This window comes from Pleurodeles waltl, chromosome 5, assembly GCF_031143425.1.
Source record: "Pleurodeles waltl isolate 20211129_DDA chromosome 5, aPleWal1.hap1.20221129, whole genome shotgun sequence".
NCBI lineage: Eukaryota > Metazoa > Chordata > Amphibia > Caudata > Salamandridae > Pleurodeles > Pleurodeles waltl.
In genome coordinates, this window is record NC_090444.1 from 237,463,384 (window position 1) to 237,473,394 (window position 10,011).

The window sequence follows — 10,011 nt, forward strand, 5'->3', positions numbered from 1 at the left end:
TTACAGTGCAACATTACATTTCGGGCTCAACACGTACCGGGGATATATAACAATGCCGCTGATGCACTATCTCGCTCGTTGATGCAGGACTTTATGCAGTATCACCCTCAGGCGAAGGAGAAGATGACAGAGTTCCCAGAATGTCTGTGGAAGATTGATGTCCCGCCCTCCCAGGCTTAGTAGCAACATTTATAGCAGCGTGTACCAAAGGGGCTTATGAGAAAGTTTTTACCAGTACAGGTGGTTCTTGAAGGCACAACAAATTTCAGGCTTGTTTTCGGAATCAGCTATATGTGTCTTTTTGCAGTATTTGAGAGATGGGGGTAGACCAGTCTTGTGCGCAAAAGCTTACTTGGCCGCGATCTGTTATTTCGCTAGACTCAGGAACATGGAGGCTCAGCTGAATACTTTTATTATTAAGCGGGCTCTAGCTGGTTGGGCCAGAGGGGACATTGTTAAGTCAGACTCTAGGCGCCCGATAAAAGCAGCATTACTGGAGAATCTTCTCCACACTCTCCCCGTAGTGTGTTCCTCGCAGACTGAGTCAGCCCTATTTGAGGCAGCATTCGCGGTAGCCTTCTACGGTGCATTCTGCAACAGTGAACTTGAGAGCTCCTCCAGGAGCGATCACGCAGGGGGGCTGCAGCAGGGAAGCGTATTGGCCAGTCCAGAGTGTTTGTCTATAGTACTGCGCAAGTCTAAAACAGACCAGCTTAAGAAAGGAGTGTGCATCACACTCAGTGCAGCTAATGGGTCCCCCCTTTGCACGGTGAAGCTGGTGTGGTCCTACCTGTCTGTCCGGCCGCCAGCAGAGTCTTCCGCTTTGTTCATCCACGCTAACGGGGAATGTCTTTCACGCTACCAATTTTCAGAGGTTTTCAAGGTAGCGCTCAGGTCAGTGGGGGTGGACCCACGAGGATACTCCCCGTATTCTTTTAGAATTGGGGCAGCTACGTTAGCAGCCAGCGCGGGGCTGCCAGTGGCCAAAGTGAAGGGCATTGGTCACTGGTCATCTGATTGTTATAGACGGTACATCAGGCCGGAATTGGTCTAAGCAATAAATTCCTCATCAAACTGGTTGTTGAAGTATGGTCTCCTCACGCAATCTTTTCCTTCGTTTCAGTTCAATGTCACCTCATGTGGTATGGGTCTTGGGGCATTAGTTTGTCCGTCGGGTGGCATACAGGGTGCAACAGCTCCGTGTGCCGAATCCGGCGATGGTTCAAGGCGTGGCTTTCCATTGGTGCGGGGTTGGTGGAATGGGAATCGCTCAACTTCAACAGCTCGTCACGTTGGCAAGAGGATTCAAAGGGACTCCAGTTCCCGGATCTCATCATTATCCACCTAGGAGGCAATGATTTAGTGCAAATGGGTCACAAAGCACTGAGAGAATCGATATTTATGGAGATCACAAAGTTAGCAAAACAATACCCTAACGCAGCCATTGCTTGGTCACACATGGTGCCTCGCCGCAATTGGGGCTCAGGAATTAAAGCAAGAGCAATTAATGTCTCAGTGTGACGTCTTAATGCAGAAATGGTCAAACTATGCCCAGGTCCAGGGTGCTTATGGAACATTCCGCACAGACTTTTGAAGGGCCCTAACATGTTACACAAGGATATGGTGTATTGTCTGATGCCGGTACCGATCAGTACATTTCCGACATGTGGTTTTTTGCTCGCAGCCTTTTTGCAGGTGGGGAGGGCAAAGGACCTTTGGGGCCCTGGTCGCCCTCGTGTCGGAAAGTGAGGTATTAAAGTGACCAGAAATAACAGAGGGGTACCCAAGGCTGGGGCCCGGGAGAACACCAGAGATAGGATCCTGAAGTCCTGAGCCAACCTGCGGATGTACACACCAGATTAAGGGGTAAGGGAGCCCAGATCACGTTATACCCCTAGGCAGATTGGTGTTTGGGGGGGGTGGAACCCTGAACGTGAGGACAAGGAACGGTGTAGTCAGGGCAACCGCCCCTCCTAGGGATACAGGTGAGGTACGGTTCACTTGTGTGGTCCAATGGTGGTTCAGGACAGGAAGGGATCCTGTCAGATAAAGATTTATGGTTACTAATTTGTATATCATGTTTTGTAAATATTACTGAAGTTTAAGTTGAGTGATTTATGGTTTTGATGTGAAAAGAATACCATAAAATTGTTATAATAAAAAACTTCTTCCAACAAGTAAATCTGTCAGTCTGCGTATAGCTGGTGGGGGGGTGAGGACTGACTGGCAGTCTCCGGATTCTAAGAGGCAGTGAGTGTATGATGGAGGATTAAAGAGGCATGAGATGAAACCAAGTCTAAGCAGTCCTGGTATTCAACACCTTTACATTCTATAGTGTGGGCAGTGGACTTCCGAACTAAACATTGGGCTCCATTAAGAACTGAAGTTAGAGTCCAGCTAGATACATAGGACAAGCACCCATGAACATATCAGACATAGTTGAAAGTCTGTTTAGCATAAGATTTGGAGCCCAGCAGGAAGCAAAGAAGGAGCCTTCCATGAGCATGTTACACTTTGTTGAAAGCCTATTTGAAAATGTGGTTTTCATGAGCTTCCTGGACTGCAGAGAACAAAAACAGTATCACATAAACTCGGCACTTGGAGAGGTAATTTAAGGCACAGACTGTGATGCTGATTTGAGCTGACTGGTATTTTAAGTAGTTGAAGAGTAGGAGCAGTTCTATTTTACCACCTAAAACAGTGGAATTGGTTGCCTGTCATACGAACTTTCACAGCATTTGCTGTTTTAGCTGGAAAAGTAGCAGCATCTGATGATATAGCGAAAGTAAACAACAGAACACAACAGAATAATATCTACAAAGTAGCATTGTGACACAATTAAAACATAACAGGGCACGTCAAAATAAAACAGCAAAAAAGTATGCAACACAACAACCGCAGTACAACACAATAAAATCACATTGCAATAATGCATCACAAATACTCATCAGCACAACAACAGAAAACATTACCACCACAAATTTCACACAACAAATGTACACATTTTTTTATCATATGTTACCACCCCAGAATCCTGTTTACATAATACGGTTGTAAAAGGAGTTGGATCCAAACACTGACTTACCACCAAGGATACAAAATAGCGCCACTCAAAAATGTTTTGTGATCCCCCCCCCAGGTGGACATGCATAGCCAACAAATGAGGCTCGCAGTTGCGGCTCGTCGAGGTCACAGGGGGCGGTGCATGCTGGGTGCGGGCAAGGGGTGAGGTCAGGAATTTTAATAAACTTTAAAAAAAAAAAAACGTACCTCCGCTTCGCACCGCACCGCTGCTCCTCCATCTTAGCATTGGCTGGCAGTGCCCAGTCAGGGCGCTCCCAGGCAGACTGGGAGCCTGTGCCTGCTCTCTTCAGCCCGACAACACAGTGACGGGCTGAAGAGAGCCTACTGTGCATATGTGTTTGGCCACAGTCGGCCAAACATACATGCACTCTGAGGGGAGTGCACAGTGCACTCCCCTCACTGCTGTCACCCCATGGCCCTGCCCCTTTCACAACGAAGGGATAATAAACATAGTTATATGTTTATTATCCCTTCGTTGTGAAAGGTTTGCAGCTTCTGCTACTGGCAGGTGGGGGGGCGACTCTTCTCTGCCATAGCGGAGGAGCCTTCAATGGAGGCTAGCTCACAATGTTAGCCACTGAGTCATCAAGGTCCAAGAGTCGAAACCATCTGAGAAGGGGAAATATTTTATAGTGAAAGTGAAAGTGAAAAACTACAATTTCTTACAAAACACAGATGGCTACAGTTACATGTCCGCTCAAGGCGAAAAACGGCAATAAACTGATGTTGTTCCCATTTATAGCAAAATAAAGATTTAAACTGGTGCTATTTGTATTTGCTCATACCATACTTTTTGTTATTTTTTTTAGAAAACACAACACAGGAAAATGGTATATTAATACAAGTATAAAGGCTGCAAAATGCGTTTTTGTGCGCTGTTACATATCTTTCTGTGCCAATGACAAAACAGTGCAGAAAATATTATTTTTTTTAAACACATTGTTGTGCAAATGTTATTTATTCTCGGGTGTTTTTGCGCCTGATACTTACAGTGGAATCTAAATATGGACGTCAGCTTTAGCTGTCAGATACGTTAAGTACTGTCATTCAGTGAGTCATAAAGTGTTGCGTCAATCATGTCTATCTCAGAATACTAATGGTTTGTTCATTATTATAAAACGAGAAGAGTGGCACCATATCATCACTGCTGTTTTGTCCACTTCACTCTCACTTGGGAGCCGTCATACATTGCCATGTCAAAAAACCTTTGTAATTTGTTTAGAATTGTGCTAGAACAATAAAGTAGAGCTACTAAGTCATATTAGTGTATCTTATATAGTGCCGCGTGTCACTAAAAGACAGTTTCGAAGAACTGCAGCTGAATAGAACACGTGCTGCTGCTTTACTATCCAGTCCAAGAATGTGATCTTGATTCCAGAACATTTTTCTATGTGAGTTTCAACACACTTGCAATAAGGAAAACATGAAAAGGAGCAGAAAACATTAACGTTCAAAGTGAAGTCCTACACTATGTCTAAATCGTCAGCAGTGGGAAAAGGTAACGAGCCCTATCTAGCAAATTTGGGCAAATCTATCCCCAAGTTCGGAGTCTACTTTCTGCTAAAAATTGAGAATACGCCTAGCTTTTATTTTAACTCATTGAAGACGTGCGTTTTATTGAGTGAGCATACTTTCCTAGATATTGGCTATAAATGTGCATCTGATCTTTTTACCAAACGGCAGACGCACTTCAAAAAAATTAAAGAATATTTCATATCGACACTGCCATGACCCGTAAAGTTTATGAGAGAAAAGAAAGGGCAATGATATGTGTTTAGCAACTATATAATGAGCGATGAGTGCCACTCTTTGTGTAATAAAATCCAACTATAATCAGATTAAGTTTTATGTAAATGAAAACAATTTATACAGATTGTTAATTGATTTAATATCTCCGTCCATTCACAAACTACGTTGTTTTGCACATGGACCTTCCCGCATGAAAGATAATTACTTTGTTTGGTACTGGCGCGATATTTGTGTCAGCAAAAGAAGCGGTCACGTTTCCTGAACTATGTTTTAAAATAGCAGTTGTCACGTCATATTTCCTTCCTGTTTGAGGCTAACTTTTGGCTTCCTGGAAACTGGACAAGTAGCATCGATTTTTTTCCCCCGGCTGAAGCTTAGTATGGGGAATCCACAAATAATTAAGCTGCTTTCATGAAAACGACGTGATGGAGTCATTTTGGTTTACTGGGCTTTTGGAGGTTTGCTTTGACCCAGCTGGCGTTGTTGTTTTGTAAATAGGGACTGCTGTGTGTTTTGGGAGGTGAGTGACGAGCCTGTCGTAACTTCACCACGGGACAGTACCCTGGGGTGTGAGGAGCCTGCTGAGAAGAGGAGGAGGGGCGTCCGAGGCTCGCACTGAGAGGATCGTCCGGCAGCCAAACAGGCTGCAGGGACGGAATCCGCAGAGGTACATTCTTCGTAAGAAGGCGTTCCTGCTACTGCCGCTGAGAGCTGGTTGCTGTTCGGATTCTCTTCGTTAGCATATCAGATTAAAACACGCAGTTCCCCATTTCTGCTCCCAGCAGGAGTCTGAGGGATGAGTCCTAGGGGTGCCTTTATCATTCCCACTCGGGCTAATCCCCAAACCACCCACAGGTGAAATTGTAATGTAAAGTACCTGGCTAAACACAGGCTGGGCTCCCCTGCCTCCTGTCTAAACACCACACTGTTTGCTCTATTAAAGGATAAAATCTCCCAGAGGAGGATGCGTCGCTGTGAGATTACTGTTTATTTGGTTATGGTTTAAAACACGTAATCCCGCAGTAATTGCTTTTCTGAATCAAGAGGTAAAAGGGTTGTACAAAGAAACCTGCCCCGAGACAGGCAAATCTTTAAATTATAACTTTGCCTCCATTAAAATAATGGCCCGTATCCTTAACGATGAAGTGTCTTTTCCAGGCAGCTCATCACCGGATTGACTCCATGGATTAGGGCTGTTAATTTATTCCGCACCTGTGGTTTTCTCTCTTCTGGGATTATTTTACACTGAGGTTTTACTGAATCCCGTCTTTTAACTGCATGTAATGAACTCTTTAATTTAAAATGCATAGAAGTCACTAGCTATTTCATTCATTTAAAATCGGGATTTGGCAACATTGGTTCTCCAAAAAAGGGCCCATCATAAAAATATCAGTGGATTATTGATTTAAAGGGACTGATCTAGCACATACATTTAGAAAATGTAGTCATCGATTTAAATAATGTATGTTTTTAAGAAATCGTTGTCCCTTTTCAAATAAATATGTTGTAAGATTATACGAGAGAGAGAGAGGGATATACACACATACATATATACAGACTTGTATTTATGTAGGTAGTCAACACTGGAAGCTGCTGCTTTAATTTTAACAGTGATGGGTTTAATAAGGTGGTTATTTTCTGAAGTTTTATATATCGAATTCGGCCCGAAGCTATTGAAGCGCTTTACAGGAGCACCAGTTACATTGCACAAGGGGACACACATTCATTTTCTGTAGGCACGGGATGATTACGTGATTTGCCCAGAATCACAGAATGAGAGTTGACGCCGAGACTAGAGCCTGGTTAAAGTCGGCAGCTCGGCAATCACTCCGCAGCCTCTTCCCTGCTAAAACTACTTATGTTTTGTTAAAATCCATGTTGTTAATATTTCAAAGCAAGCTAAAAAGCAAGAATTCTTCTCATTTTCATAAAGGGTTACCAGTGGCTTGAAGAACACATTCTGTCGCTGATACTGAAAAGGTTTCACAGATGTAACAACGTAACTGGACCCCTCGCTGGCTGTCAGCAATACCTTTGCTCCTCCAACGAAGCTTTTGCGACTTGCAAAGGTATTCAAAAAGAAGAGAGAAAAAGAACAAAAGAAGGACAAGTAATAAAAAGTAACAAAAATAAGGAAAGGGAAGCAAGAAAAGGGCGGAAAAACAGAAAGAACAAAAACAAAGTACGTAAATACACGGTGTTTGGGTGCTCTCTGGAATGCGAAGATTGAGCCCGGCGCCGGTACCGTTCCGCTGATATCTCGTGTTCACTCAGACACTAACCTTCCCACCTCTGCGCGCGACCCTCAGAGAGCGACAGGGAGGCACAGCCACGGGAGGGGCACACTGGCCTTGTTATTGGCATTTGTCGTCCAAGAACATTCCTGCTCGAGGCAGCAGTACACATTCACACCATGCTAAGAATATTTGCTCAAATATATTTTTAATGAAAAGATCATCAATAATATGTTTCCCCTCACATATTTCTAACAGCTAAATGTTATTTCTATAATTTAGATACGATTAGTGGACAGCAAATGGTAAATTAAATTAGACCTTACTCACTTAAGATCTCTCGGAAACAGACTCTCGGCACGAGGACAACTGCACCGACCTGGATGGCGACTGTGACGGATGCATTTAACTGCAGAGTCGGCAAACTCATTAAAACATGCCTGGATTTAAATCCGATCTTATTCACCCGTCCAAACACGAGCAGACGTTTGCGGTAAAGAAAAAAACATGCACGTCATACAGGTTTGTTTGCGCTGTGTAAAAAGCAGCTGCGGCTCACAACGAGTTCCCCGCTCTTCAATTTATATACAATAAGGTGAGTGTTTGGTATACTTGGGGTTTCGGGAGAGACAGCCCCGCTCTCTGAAGCCGAGAGTACGCCTTCAAATGCTAGGTGTCAGGTAGGGGGCGCTGTACTGCCGCCCCTTCACTCTCCTCTCACAGTGACGGACACAAGGCAGAGCAAACACAGCTAGGCGTCTATCACGGGTGCTGCGGCTCTGAGAGAAACCCCACATAGTAGTGGCCAGAAACATGCTTTCACGATCTTGTCAAAGACTCATCAGGAGAGTAAGCTGCGTAACGCAGGCTCCTGCTGCAGTCCCTGCAGAAGGTCCCCAACACATTAGGGGTCCCCATACCTTCAGCCAGCCCCTATTCAGCCCAAGGCCAATTCATATATGTGAAATATAAGAGACTCAAGGTCCCCTCGTCGCATTCTGAGGGGTAGGTGGGGTCATCATGTTGTGTTACCCACTATGACTCATTCCATGTCCGAAGGCAAGCTCCCTGTACTGCAGTATTGATTGGGAAGCCAGCAGGACTTCTGCCAAATTATAGTTTCAATCCATTACTATCATTTTGCAAAGTTCAATGTCAGGACAGTCTAACTATTAGAGAAATAAGAAAGTCTCCTTTATCAATCAAAGTCTGCATCTGTGAGAAAAGTGTGACGAAAAGTTCATCTTTCTGCAATGGCTACTGTGTTTGCTGGATTGCAATATACCTTTGAGGATCTGGTTGTATCATTTTGCAAGTATCAAGAGACCTTGTGAATCTTGATCAAGACAGTATTACTCTGGGGCATACTCTTGAGTAGCACGAAACTGTTGCTAATCATAAACATAAGGAAAACTGACTACATCTCACTGGTCTTGAGATGTCTGAAAGAGCTTCCCTTGAAGCAAACCTGCGTCCTCTGGAAGGCGCACATAACCTAGGGAAAAGTGCCCCCCAACATGGAGGGAGCGTGGCCCCTTAGGATGCAGGGTCGCCGTGGCCCAAAACCCCTCGCACTAGTTGTGCGTTGGGCTGGCCCCTTGCACTTCCACCCTCATGCCTCGCGAGGTGTGGGGGCGGAAGCTAGTTAGCAAGTGAACATGGATGCAACGTTCACTGGGCCGGTTTCAGCCGCCGCGCACCAGCTGGGGGGGGGCTACTTAAGCGCCCCGCAAAGCTGCTTAGTCTCGTGGTTTGCGCGGCGGCTGGAATCGGAGAGTACAGTGTCCCACCCACCCTCTCCCTTGTCTTCAGGTTGGAGAAGAACTACTGAGCTAACCAGAAGCAACAGAGGGGTCCCCAAGGCTGGGGCCCCGGGTTAACACCAGAGGTAGGATCCTGAAGTCCTGAACCAACCTGCAGATGTACACACCAGATTAGGGGTAGGGAGCCCAGATCGTGATTACTGCCACCGAAGGACTAACTGCAGGACAGCGCACCGTTTATACAGGCACCACATTCTAGGATGCCGGGACTACCTTGAAACCTTACCATATGACTCTCAACTTAAGAGAATTTTATCACAGATTCTCGGTGATTTCTCAACAACCTTTGACCTACATTCCCTACCTCAAACTAGGAAGGCTACTAAGACATTGAAAAACCATTGGAAACCCTAAGCCTTGATAAAGTCCCTGAGAGGACGAAACACGTGTCGGCTGAACTCGGATGAACTGTACTATTCTCCTTCAATTGGATGAAGACACTATCTTTCAGTTTCTCAATCTTCCAAGTGGACAATTTCATTTATTTCATCAATCTATGGGACTGTATATGTTCCCTTTTTAGGGGATAATCACCCGATGGTTGATGTGACATCTATTTGTGTTGGTGCATCTATTTCATTTACAAATAGGCTGTTGTTATGGAATTAGAGTGATATTGTTCAAGACCTTTTTTTTTTTTTTTAGAAATCATTGTATGATAATTTTCTATGTCCACATTAAATCCTATGTTTATGAACTATTCAATTACTTAACTATGATTTTCTTTTGCAATTTTTAAATGAATACTCATTACACTGATACCACCTTGATGGGATTGTACATCATGTTTCTTTCACATACTCAATGAGCCATAACCATCCAAACATCACTTATAGAATAACATTACTATCTGTGTGCTCCATTCTTTCTTTGAATAGAACTAACTTGCTGGTACAAGGTTTCTTGTTCCAATACACATGCCTGACAACGGACATGTTTTGAATGTTTGAGCACCCCAACAATACTCTAAAATATAGGAATGTGCGGTAGTCTTTTGGTTTTTCTGTTGTCAGCTTATTCAAAAAAATGGATGCAACGTTCACTGGGCTGGTTTCAGCCGCCGCGCACCAGCTGGGGGGGCTACTTAAGCGCCCCGCGAAGCTGCTTAGTCTCGTGGTTTG

The 10,011-nt window shown here is 44.4% G+C and overlaps 1 long non-coding RNA gene across 1 annotated transcript in view; it reads right to left on the reverse strand.

Annotated features, from left to right (window-relative positions):
- LOC138297240 (uncharacterized) overlaps positions 1-7,620 on the reverse strand; it is a 69,395-nt gene extending 61,775 nt beyond the window's left edge. The window contains exon 1 of the long non-coding RNA XR_011203960.1: positions 7,398-7,620. This is a non-coding gene — a long non-coding RNA (uncharacterized lncRNA). The remainder of the gene's footprint in view (positions 1-7,397) is intronic.
- Positions 7,621-10,011: the final 2,391 nt, after the last annotated feature.